Raw genomic sequence first — 13,849 nt, 5'->3', positions numbered from 1 at the left:
GACCTCACATCAATCTCTATACTCTTACAAAACTTTAAAACTAAAGCAACCACAAAGAGTAAAAGTAAGAAAGAAACTTTATTTATGGTGTTCTATCCATTGCAGACATTTATTTCAATTGTATTTATAGCTCAACTTGCTGAAGAAAATCTTGCCAGTGAAAAATAAGTCAACAGAGTCTAGCACGTTTTCAACCATGAGCTGGGGAAAGAACAATGGTTTCTGATGAAAGAGAGAGAGAAGCAGATATAGAGACGGAGAGACAGAGACAAAATGAATCCATCATATTCAGCTGACAAAACCTATTCAGAGAACTGCCCACCTTAGATTTTTCAGGACATGGACATTCCACATACAACAATTTAAATGTTACATGATTTATGAGTCAATGTGAAAAATAATGAAAACTTATTTTACATCAATTAATAAAATTGCACCAAGAAATCCTCATTGATATCAGGTAAGACAGAGTAGGATCCGGCCATGTTTGTTGACCTTTCTTTATGACTTAAGTATGCTTTATGCATATATAGATACTTTTAAAAAAAGATTTATTTATTTATTTTAGAAAGAGAGAGTACAAGGGGGAAGGGCAGAGGAAGAGGGAGAGAGAATCTCAAACAGACTCTGTGATCAGCTCAGAGTTCGACTTGGGGCTTCATCCCAGAACCCCAAGATCATGACCTGAGCCAGAACCAATAGTGGGAGACTTAACCAACTTGATCACTCAAGCACTCCCATACTTTTCTTTGGTAGGTGTGTCATTTCCTATTTCCCATGAAATGTAATTGCAGATCTTCCTTGAATCCTTCTTGGGTGTACATTTTTGCTTTCAATATTGAGTCTTCTTTCTAATACACACAGGAAGAAGACACGCTTTTACCAGAAACTGTGTAAGTGTGCCTGGCAGCTGGGACTTATGAAAATACAAGGAATTAATACCAAAAACACCCTTATAACACCTTGTGTTGTCTTTTATTGTTACTTGGCAAATGCCAAGGTTCTTTGCCCTTGTTCATGGTTTTGTACTTTTGAGATTACTTCTCTCTCCTATAGGGGCTATGGTGAGTTTTAAAAATTGGTGTGATTATAATTGAAAATATCAAGAAAACTTCCATGCTACAGAAAGTGCCTTAGCTTCAAAATATTTGAGAAAACTTTAATGGTGGGGATTTGAATTGTAATGAAATCAAAGCACTGAGTACGTCCTGAAAACTACAAACCCTTGTAGAGAGTCAACAAAAGCATGGTTTCTCTTTTAGAGGAGAAATTCAAGTGAAGTATATTGCACAGTGGGATTTTCCCTCTAGTCATCATTCTTTCAGTGATTCAATGATCATTCATGGGATACATGCCGTGAAAAACTCTATGCTAAGTGGTGGAAATAGATCATTAAAAAGCTATAGTTCTTGCCCTCAAAGAACTCACAGTCTAGTAGAACTCTCAAGCTAATTGCTGTATAGTGTAGTGATGGCTATTTTAATGTTTTCCTTCACACATGAATTGCATATAAAAATATTTTGCAAAAGTTACCTAATAAATCAGAAGCTCTGAGACTGGATTCCACCTTAATTATTTCTTGCAGTAATTATGGGTACATTGAAAATATAAGTAATTACAAATATAAAATTCCCACTCAAAGTGAGTTGGACTCAAATTAGATACAAGGAGGATTAGAGATATCAAATCATATATTTAAAGTTTTGGTTGATTATGACCTCTGTATTTTGCTTTAAAAATGCTTAATGTGATGTTTTTCTTGTTTCTATTGCATCTAAAATATTATGTATTCCAACTTGCTTCTCCAGGGATGAACATAAGAAAATGACATTGTTCTATAGGGTGTATTAAAACAAATGTACTTATTTCTACCAGAAGATAAGCTGCTTTGTATTATCTTTGAATTAAATAAGTATATCTACTGACAAAATAAATTTTCTTTTATAAAAATAAAACTAATGGTGGTGGCTGCTTCATATATGAACAAAAGAATTATTCTTTGGAAATTAACTGAAACATATTGTTAGAAGTGTTTTATTGGGTTATCTCCTGTACTCTTTTCTGAAGTTTTAGAAGTTGATTTTTTTCATAATAAAATCAGTAATATTTAGTTGAATAAATGCAAATAGAGAAAGTGATGTGATATTATTAGAAAGCCAGGAAATCAATTTTTTCAGTATCATTTTATTCTTTGATTATGATTCATGTACACTGTATAAATATAAGAAATTTAAAAATAGAATTAAGAAATTAATAATCCCACCCACAACATAGCCAATCACTAAAAAATAATGATGAACTTATTTTAAAATTTTTTCCAGTACAGTTTTTAATAAAATTAAAAGTCATATAAAATGATGTTATGAATAAATTTTTAAACTAGAAAATTTGTCAGCAAATATTGGGGAGATTTTTAATAAACACATGATTATTAACTACTGATGGCACTGTAATTATGAATAACATATTTGGAAAGCCATATGGAAATGTTACAAGGTACACAAATATTTATACCGACTGACTCAACTATACCTTACTAAGAATTTAACATAAGAAAATAATTAAACCTAAGGCAAAAACTACTTGTAGATATTTAGAAATTCATTTTGTATTTAATGTAACATAACTTGGAAAATTCTAATGTTAATGAATACAATATTAAGAATCATAAAGTTTGTGTCAAAACATTTTTTTTAAGTTTTAGGAATAAAATTTAAGATTCAGAGAATTAAAAAGAACACCTTTATAATTGCAACTCTAAAATAAATCTATGTATATGTAGGCACATTGAATATGATGTTTCTGAATTAGAGTTTTTACATAAAATGTATAATAGAATTATTTTTTTCCTTGATAGTATTAGTTATAGTAGGGTTAGTAAACATCAATAACATGTTCTAGTAGTGTCAATTATTAAAGTTTTTCTCTGTTGGATGTTTTCAATATAAGGAAACATCTATTAGTGGGAAAATTCAGATGGGAATATTTAATATCATAAGGTACTTTTTTATCATTCACATAGAGTATTGAAAAAATATCTGTTGCCCTGTATTATTCATGTAGGTACATCTCCTGGACTCTTTTTTGTTCCTTCTAACACCTGCATCCAGCCCACTGTCAAAGGTATCGGAGTCTGATCAAAGGACATTGTCTTTTATTGCTTACAAAGATATTGGTCCCTTCTTTTCTGGAAATTACATTTTGAATCCTTAAAATTACATACACATATGTGTGATATGAGTGTGTATGTGTTTGTAGGTTTAATTGCCTCCCCTAACCCTGTACACAATCATGTGGGATGTTAGCTTAAACTATCTGAATGACATACAATTTTACTCAAAGGATCACATCTCTTCTGGCTACCACTGTATTTAACACAAACTTTATTGCCTGGGAAAAGGTCTTGGACAAGCCATCTCATACTTTCTCTAGCCATGTTAGAATTATTTTTGCAAGCCCAATCTAATCGGGGCATCTGCCTATTGTGCAAAATTTTTGGCATTTAAAACTTGTGCTTGCTGTGTGGTCAGCTAAAGACAGAGTTCAAATGTGACTAAATAACAGCTATTTGAAGTTACAAAGAATGATTTTAATATCTCTAAAAACTTATTTTTCTAGATGGTGTAATATGGCTTGTCTGTTTCCTTCTCTCATCTTCCTTTTTTCCCATATGTTTTGATAATGAAAATAATTTTCCAAAATTCAGTAATCTTTTTATTGGAAAATGCTCTTGTTAGGGGGAATATTATGGACTGTTTTATTATTTGGATCTCTCAGAAACAACTTAATTGATAAATGTGGAAGATGGTACTTTTAAAATTCTAGCTGTGGTATTTATTATCTTAGTAACCTTCCTTAAGGTCTTAGGTTTCTTTGAATCTCCATTTCCTTATAGATCATAATACCTGAGCTAGTATCTCACTATCTTTAGGAAAGACTCAAAAATGGCATGTTTTCAGTATTTTGAATATTGTAATGTGTATTTCAAACTTTTCTTTTAATGCTGTCAATGAAAAAAAAGTTTCTGCTCTAAGAAATTTACAATATTAAAATAATTATGTATAAAACACTGCAAAAATGGTGTATAAATCAAGTGAATTTTGATAAGGAGTGTCATAGTCTTTTCTACATATCTCAGCAGTGAAAGAGTCAAGTGACAAAGAAGAAGGGAGAATAGTTGTATTATAGCTCAGTAAACTGAGGAGGACAAAAATGGGGGAAAAACTGGGATGATAAACTCATATTTGTTCTCTGGTCTACAGAAAAGTAATTGAGTAATAATAATTTATACGGAGTTGCCAAGGAGGCACAATTTGCATGGTTTATGGCCAAATACAATGCTAAGACCCTAAAGCATAGGATACTGGAAAAAATTTGCCAATTTTACAATTTTGTCTTGTATCAGTACTGTATTATTTTACGATGGGAACAAGAAAAAGAATTTAGATATATACATGCAGATTTTTTTCAGCCAAGAGGTAAAGTCTTTAAGTTCAAAATCATATCCACTAGCATCATCTTCATGATACTTACTCAGGGAGACATTCATGCATTTATTTTTTAAATCTCTATATAGTATTATTATCTATTGAAGAAGAAAATGATATACACACAAAGCTGCTGCATTAAATTATCTGTAATTGTATAGTTTGAAGCATTTGAGCCAATGCAGCCTAATAAAAATGTAGAACATTATTTTTAGCTGCAAAATCATGTGTAAAATAGATACGTCTTCATTTACACTCCTATAATTCAGTTCCTTCAAGGTCTTTACAGTCTATACAACATATGTGTTCCTAAATATTATTGTGATGTATAAAACTCAATAAAAGCCACATGTGAGAATTTAGTAAAGATAACAATACTATTATAAACATTTTAAATAGTTGAATGATACATAAAGACTACAATAAATGTGGCAGTTTACTTTGAAAAAAGCTGAAGTGGGTGTTAGAAGTATTGCAGCTTTCAGTAATTATGAAGTGGTGGGAAAAAAGGTATCTGAAATGAGATGGATAAATTGTAGCCCAAGATGTGAATAAGTGTGTCTCATAATTCATGTAGCAAACTGAGGTACCTAGTAGAGTTCTGAGGTCTGTGTGCCTGTGCCTGCCTTACCTGTATCCATATCAGCTCAGTGCAATTGAGTGCATTTTTCTGCTTTCATGTCCTGTTTATTATGATGAAATGGTGCATAAGAAAACACAAGATTCACATTATGCTCAAATTATTTCCTAATATTTTAATCGCACTGGAAAAAATTGTGTTTTCAAAATAAACACTATAATGGAACTGACTGTGTGTGTGTGTGTGTGTGTGTGTGTGTGTGTGTGTTAAGTCTATTGGAAATGTTCCTGATAACAGATGAGTAACTAAGATACTACTAGACCAACAGTTCTACTGAAATAGCTAAATATCTATACAGAAGAGTTCTATGTAAAGGTACTGAAAAGCAAAGTGAAGCAGGCAGACTTTGGTAATGAATCTACTCTCAGAGGAGGGAATTTTTATAGTTAATTTCCAATTTTTGCTGCTTCTGAGTTAACAGAAGCTGTCATGATGCATAAAATGGTAGCAGACAACCTGCAATTTTTCTTGTCTAGGGAAAGAGGACAAAGTTGTAGATATAGAAGATGCTGAAATCTTTCAAGGAAAGAACAATAGAAAAAATCTTCAGATTCTCTTTGGTCCACATATTTGGCTGACCCCTGTTCAGTCTTAAAGCAGTTCAGTTAAAGACAAAAGTTTTCTACTGAGGCTAGAGTCACCAGACAAGTGTTTTCAGTGGATGTTCACCTGAAGCAATTTTCTTCTTTAAAAAATGATACATAAATCATAAAATAAATCATAGAATCCAGAGTTTTACAGCTTAATATTCACATAATGTCTACATTATAATAAAAATTACCTGACATCAAACAACCAGGAATATAAAATTCATTCTCAAGCAAAAAGACAATTTAGAACAACCATAAGATGCCCCCATATATGGGAATTAACAGACAGATCTATAGGTGCTATTAATTTATAATATTTCTCAACTATTTAACATAAAAATTGATCTTAATGAATGTGAAAATTGAAGACTTCAACAGAAAATAGAAATGTGATTTTAAAAAGAGCAAGATAGCAATTTATAACTAAAAAATGCAATATGTGAAAAAAAACTGGGTGCAATTAATAACAGGATAGAGAGATAACAGGGGCTTAAGCATAGATCAATAAAAATTAACCAAGTTGAAAAATAGAAGAAAATTTAAAAAGATATATATTTGATATAAATATATTTAATGCTTAGAATTAGAATCCTAGGAAAAAATAAAGGTGAAAATAGTACAGAAGAAAACCACTGAAGAAATAATAGCCCCAAGTCCAGTTTAAATGGGATGAAAGAAATAGATTAATGGAATAAAGAAACTTAATGAAACTTATGCTTAATGAATACAATAACAACCACACTTAGGCACAGAATAAGCAAACCTTTGAAAGCCAAGAGAATAAATGGTGAATATGGAAAGAGAAACATGATACACTGCAGAGGAACGATAAAACAATTTAAAGCTTCTCACCAGAGACTATGGAAATAAGACAGTGGAATAATATCTTTAAAGTGATGAAAGAAAAATAAGCAAAATAAGACAGTGGAATAATGTCTTTAAAGTGATGAAAGAAAAATAAGCAAACAACAACTATCAACCAAGAACTTCAAGACCAGCAAAATTATTCTTTAAAAATGGCGTTAGACAATTTTAGATTAAAGGGTAATATGCTAAAAAAAAAAAAAAAAAAGGGTAATATGCTAATTTATTGCAATCAAATCTATACTTTAGGAAATGCTAACTGCTAGAAAAAGTTTTTGAAAGAAAGTGATATCAAAAGGAAATACAGATTATCAGAATCTTATCAGGAATACAGAGATATATTACATAATGACAAGGTGGATAATTCTCCAAGAAGACAAAACCATCTTAATGTGTATTCTCCTAAAAGTAGAGCATCAAATTACTTGACACAACAGTTGATAGAACTGCATGGAGGAAAAAGCAATACACCATTATAACTGCAGACATCAACACCCTTCTATCAGTAATTGAAATATCCAGTTAGTACAAAATCAGTGAGCATATGATAGCAATTAATCTGATCTAATTGGTATTTATAGGGTACTTCATCCAACAACAGCAGAGAAAATATTTTTCTTAGTTCATAGGAAAAATTCACCAAAATATCCCATATTCTGGGATATAAAACATACCTAAACAGATCTAAAAGAGATAATCATACGAAGTGTGCTCTCAGACTACAATGGTCTGAGATGGTCTTATTGTAAATCAATAACAAAAGGGCATCTGGAAAATTCCAGAATACATGGAGATTGAAACAACACAATGCTAAATAACACTTGTACCAAGAAGTCTCAATAGAAATTAAAAATATTTCAAACCAAATGAAAATAAAAATACAACCTATTAAATATTGTGGGGGGCAGCACAAGCAGGGGTGAGAAAGAAATTTATAGCATTAAGTGTACATATTTAAAAAGAATAAAGGTATAAAATTAGTAATAGATTCTACGTTAGAAAACCCAGAAAAAAAAAGAAGAGTGAATTAAATCCAAGGTTAGCAGAAGAAAGGAAATAATAGGAATCAGAATAGTAATCAATGGACTTGAAAAGAGAAAGAACAATAGAGAAATCAATGTAACCCAAAGCTGGTTCTTCAAAAATATCATTAAATTTGATAAAACTCTAGCCAGATTAACCAAGAAATAGAGATAAGACACAGAACACTAATAGAAATGACATAGAGGTCATTGCTACTGATCCTATGGACAGTAGAGCAACGTTCTGAAAAACTCTAAGCCCACAGATTTATGATCTAGATGAAACAGCACAATTCTTTGAAGGCCACATCTGTCAAAAGTCAAACAACAAGAAATAATCAGTACAGATGTCTAAAAATAAACGAATCAACAAGTAATTATATTCCAAAATAGAAAAGATTAGGTTGAAGTGTTTCATTGGTGAATTCTGCCAAACATTTGAGGAAGAAATAATATTGATTTTTCTAAAATCTCTTCTAGAAAGTAGACTTCCTAACTCATTTAATAAAGCTATAATTACCCTAATAGTAAGGCCAGCAAAGACAAAAATAAAAAGGAAATTACTGACCAGTATCTCTCATAAACAAAAATGAATATTCCCCAACAAAATATTAGCAAATTAAATCCAACAATGCATACAAAGATTTATACAGCATAACCAATTAGGATTTCTTCTAGACATGCAAGTCTAGTTCTACATTCAGAGATCAATTACTCTACTCCATTGCATTGGCCGGGCTAAAGGAAAAAAATCCTATGATCATATTAATGCATACAATAAACATTAAAGATAATCCAACATGCATTTATGATATAAACTTCCAAAAAGTAGAAATAGAAGGGTAGTTTTATTTTTAACTTTTTGCGGAACCTCAATACTGCTATGAGGAGCCTCCATACTGTTTTCCACAGTGGCTGCACCAGTTGGCATTCCCACCAACAGTATAAGAGAGTTCCCCTTTCCGTGCCCTCGCCAAAATCTGTTGTTTCCTGTGTTAATTTTAGCCATTCTGACTGGTATGATGTATCATTGTGGTTTTTTTTTATATTTCCCTGGTGGTGAGTGATGTTGAGCATCTTTCCGTGTGTCTGTAGGTCATGTGGATATCTTCTCTGGAAAACAATGATCTATTCATGTCTTCTGCTCATTTCTTAACTGGATTATTTGTTTTTTGAGTGTTGAGTTTGGCAAGTTCTTTTTAGATTTTGGACGCTAACCCTTTATCAGATATATCATTTGCAAACATTTTCTCCCATCCCGTAGGCTGCCTTTTAGTTTTGTTGATTGTTTCCTTTGCTATGCAGATGCTTTTTATCTTGATGAAATCCTAATAGTTCATTTTTGGTTTTTATTTCCCTTGCCTCCAGAGACATGTACAGTAAGAGGTTGCTATGGCCCAGGTCAAAGAGGTTGCTGCCCGTGTTCTCCTCTAGGATTTTGATGGTTTCCTGTCTCACTTTTTAGGTCTTTAATTCATTTTGAATTTATCTTTGTGTATGGGGTAAAAAAATGGCCCATTTTCATTTTTCTGCATGTTGCTGTCCAGTATTTCCCACAACATTTGTTGAAGAGATTGTCTTTTTTTTTTCTCTATTGGATACTCTCTTCTGTTTTGTCCAAGATTAGTTGACCATATAGTTATGGGTCCATTTCTGGGTTTTCTATTTTGTCCCATTGATCTATGTGTCTATTTTGTCTTTTTTAAAATTTTCTTTTTTTTAATAATGAATATATTTTTTATTGGTGTTCAATTTGCCAACGTACAGAATAACACCCAGTACTGTGTCTATTTTGTGCCAGTATCATACGCTTTTGATGACTAAAGCTTTTTAATACAGTTTGAAGTCTGGAATTATGATGCTTCCAGTTCTATTTTTCTTTTCCAGGATTGCTTTGGCTATTTGGAGTTTTTGCATTTCCATACAAATCTTAGGATTGTTTGTTTTAGCTCTGTGAAAAATGCTGATGGTTTTTTGATGGGGATTGCATTAAATGTGTAGATTGCTTTGGGTAGTATAGACATTTTAACAGTATTTGTTATTTCAACGGGATGTTTTTCAATTTCTTTGTGTCCTCCTCAATTTCTTTCATAAATGTTCTATAATTTTCAGAGTATAGATCTTTTACTTCTTGATTAGGTTTATTCCTTGGTATCATGTTTTTTGGTGCCACTGTAAAAGGGTTCGAGTGCTTGATTTCTTTCTGCTGCTTCATTATTAGTGTACAGAAATGCAACAGATTTCTGTATGTTGATTTGGTATCCTGTGACTTTGCTGAGTTAATTTATCAGTTCTAGCAATGTTTTGGCAGAGTCTTTTGTGTTTTCTACATTACAGTATCCTGTCATCTACAAATAGTAAAAGTTTTACCTCTTTGTTGCCCATTGGGATGCCTTTTTCTTCTTTGTGTTGTCTGATTGCTGAGGCTAGGACTTCCAGTACTATCCCTATCTTGTTCTTGACTATAGAGGAAAAATCTTCAGGTTTTCCCCATTGAGGATGATATTAACTGTGAGTTTTCATTAATGATGAGCTATGTTCCCTCTATCCCTACTTTGTTGAGGGTTTTTATCAAGAATGGAAGCTTTATTTTGTTAAATTATTTTTGCTTGTATTGACAGGGTCATATGAGTTTTATCCACTTTCTTATAAATGTGGTATATCATGTTGATTGATTTGTGAACACTCAACCACTCTTGGAACCCAGGAATAAATCCCACTTGATTATGGTGAATAATTCTTTTAAAATACTGTTGTATTCAATCTGCTAGTATTTTGTTGGGAATTTTTGCATCCATGTTTATCAGTAATATTGGTCTGTAATTCTCCTTTTTTGGTCTTTGTCTCCTTTTGGAATCAAGGTAATGCTGGCTTCATAGAGTTGGTTTGGAAGTTTTCCTTCCTTTCTATTTTTTGGAACAGTTTGAGAAGAAGAGGTGTTAATTCTTCTTTAAATATCCCATAGGAATCCCCTGGAGAGCTATCTGGCCCAGGCCTGTTGTTTGTTAAGGTTTTTTTTTTATTACTGACTCAATATTTTTGCTGGTTATGGGTCTGTTCAAATTATCTATTTCTTCCAGTGTCAATATTTTGTATATTTTTAGGAATTTATTCATTTCTTCCAGATTGCCCAGTTTGCTGGCATATATTTTCATAATATTCTCTTATAATTGTATTTCTGTGGTATTGGTTGTGATCTCTTCCCTTTCATTCATGGTTTTATTTATTTGAGTCCTTTGTCTTTTTGATAAGGCTGGCCAGGGGTTTATTCAATTGTATTAATTCTTTCAAAGAACCAGCTTTTACTTTCATTTCAATCTGCTCTACTGTTTTTTTCTCATTTCTATGTCATTTATTTCTTTTCTAATCTTTATTATTTCCCTTCTTCTGCTGGACTCAGGCTTTATTTGCTATTTCTTTTCTAGCTCCTCTGGATGCAAAATTAGGTTGTGTAATTGAGACTTTTCTTGCTTCTTGAAGTAGGCCTGTGTTGCTATATGCTTCCCTCTTAGGACTGCCTTTGCTGCATCCCAAAGGTACTGGGCTGTCTTGTTTTCATTTGCTTCTGTGTATTTGCAAATTTCTTCTTTAATTTTCCAATTAACTGACTCATTCTTTGGTAGGATATTCTTTAACCTCCATGTATTTGTAGTCTTTCCAAATTTTTTTCTTGTGGTTGACTTCAAGTTTCATACCATTGTGGCTTGAGAATATGCATGGCATGGTCTCAGTCTTTTTGTATTTGTTGAATCCCGATTTGTGAACCATTGTGTGATTTAGTCTGGACAATGTTCCATATGCACTCAAAAAGAATGTATATTCTACTGCGTTAAGATGAAATGTTCTGAATATATCTGTTAAGTCCATCTTGCCCTGCTCAAAGCCATTGCTTTTTTCATGATTTTCTGCTTAGATGATCTATTACTGTAAGTGGGGTGTTAATATCCTCTACTATTATTGTATTACTATCCATGAGATTTTTTTTTATATTTATTATTAAATGAGTTATATATTGGAGTGTTCCCAAGTTGGGAGCATAAATATTTACAATTGTTAGTTGTAATAACTTGTTGGATAGTTGGATATAAACACACCCCCCCCCCTTTTTTTTTTACAATATAATGCCCTTCTTCATCTCTTGTTACAGTCTTTGGTTTAAAATCTTATTTGTCTGATATAAGTATAGCTACTCTGGCTTTCTCTTTACATCCACAAGCGTGATAGATGGTTCTCCATCCTCTCATCTTTGATCTCGAGGTGTCTTTGGGTCTAAAATGAGTCTCTTGTGGGCAGCATATAGATGGGTCTTGTTTTTTTAATCCATTCTGATATTCTATGTCTTTTGGTTGGGGCATTTAGTTCACTTACATTCAGAGTAATTATTGATAGATATGAATTTAGTGCCATTGTATTACCTATAAAGTCATTGTTTCTGGAGTTTTTCTCTGTTCCTTTCTAATCTTTGCTGCTTTTGGTCTTTCTTTCCTACTCAAAACGTCTCCTTTAATATCTCTTGCAGGGCTGGTTTAGTGGTTATAATCTTCTTTAGTTTTTGTTTGTCTGAGAAACTCTTTATCTCTCTTTCTATTTGGAAAGACTCGCTGGATAAAGTATTCTTGGCTGCATATTTTTCCCATTTATTATTTCAAATATATTAGGACATTTTCTTCTGGCCTGTGGAGAGTCCCGTGGAGAGATCTGCTGCTAACCTGATTTGTCTTCCTTTGTAGGTCAGGGATTTCCTTTACTGTTTTTGGGTAAACTCCTTATGTTTGTATTTTTTAAATTTTACTATGATATGTTTTGGTACTGGCCAAAACATGTTGATTTTGGTGGGAGATCTATGTGCCTCCTGGATTTGGGTGTCTGTTTCTTTCCCCAAGTTATTTGCTCAAATAAACCTTCTGCCTCCTTTCCCCTCTTTTTTTTTCTTCCAGGACTCCTATGGTATGAATGTTATTATGCTTTATGGAGTCACTGAGTTCCTTTAAGTCTTTATTTGTGATTTAATATTTTTTCCTTTCCTCTTTTTTCAAGCTTCATTATTTTCCAGAATTTTAACTTCATATCACTTATTCATTTCTTGCTTCTTTCATCTTTATAGTCATTGCATCCAGTTGGTTTTGCATCTTAGTTATAGCATCTTTTATTTTGGCAGGACTAATTTTTAACTCTTTTATCTCTGTGGTAGGGGTCTTTCTGGTTTCTTCTATGTTCTTCTCAATCCCAGCTAGTATCCTTATGATTGTTGTTTTAAATTCTGGTTCAGAAAAAAACAAAAATTCTATTTCAGGCATAGTACTTATATCTATTTTGATTAGCTCCCTGGTTATGATCTCTTCTTGTTTTCTCTTTGGGGATGAATTCCTCCATCTTGACATCTTGTCTAGGTTTCTGTCATTTGTGCACTAGAAAAACCTGTGCCTGGTTCTATTTCCACCAGAGCTGAAGCTTTGTAGCAGTCTATGATGAGTGCATGGGTGAGACATTGTGCTGGTCTTCTGGGGGAGAGGCCTGCTGCTATTCTGGCTCTCAATCACACTTGCCCTATTTAAAAAGGCCTGTGATATCGCTTCTCGGCCTTTTGGCTAAGATCAAGTGTAGTATATGTTCTTATCAGTTAAAAAAGGCCTGTGGAGTGTAGAGGGAAGGGCTTGGTGTAAGTGGCTCAAGGCCTCCACTGTGCACTGTGTGCTCACTGACGTCCGTCTGTGCTGCTGGAAGGGGTGAAAATGACCCCGGCCCACTCTCTTCCTTTGAGGGGGGACTTTGTGCTCATTGTTCTTCAGGGAAGTCTTCACAGAAGGGTGAACAATCCCAGGCTTCTGTCGTTCACCCTGTCTGTGTCTGTGTTGCCTACCTACCAGATGGTGGCGCAGTGCTCCTATTTTATCTCCGGTGCATGGCTGGGTTTCAAAACTCCAAATTTTGGGGACCTAGCATGGTGTGAAGCCACGCTGATCTTCTGGGAGAGGGTCTCACTGCACTGTGGCTGGTACAAGATTGTCCCAGAAAAGCAGCTGCACAACCACATAGGGGCTCAGAGTTTATGGTAAAGTGTAGCAAAAAGCTGGTATCTTGATTAGCTGCCCTCAGTAGGCATCTCAGCTCTTATGCTAATGAATGGGGCAATTCAATGGCATGCTTCCGGCTCTTTTGTCCCTTGAGAGGCATTGACACCTCACCCAAAAGCACTCCAAGAAGTGGAACTGTCTCTTCTAGTGTGACCCAGGGGATCCTCAGACC

General features: G+C 33.4%; 1 non-coding gene across 1 annotated transcript; it reads left to right on the top strand.

The window, feature by feature from the left end:
• The first annotated feature begins 13,171 nt into the window (after positions 1 to 13,171).
• LOC121496399 lies at positions 13,172 to 13,355 on the top strand. The gene has a single exon (XR_005989218.1). It is a non-coding gene; the product is annotated as a U2 spliceosomal RNA (small nuclear RNA).
• Positions 13,356 to 13,849: the final 494 nt, after the last annotated feature.

Source organism: Vulpes lagopus, chromosome 7 (genome assembly GCF_018345385.1).
Source record: "Vulpes lagopus strain Blue_001 chromosome 7, ASM1834538v1, whole genome shotgun sequence".
Taxonomy (NCBI): Eukaryota; Metazoa; Chordata; class Mammalia; order Carnivora; family Canidae; genus Vulpes; species Vulpes lagopus.
This window is presented reverse-complemented; position numbering and strand designations above follow the sequence as displayed.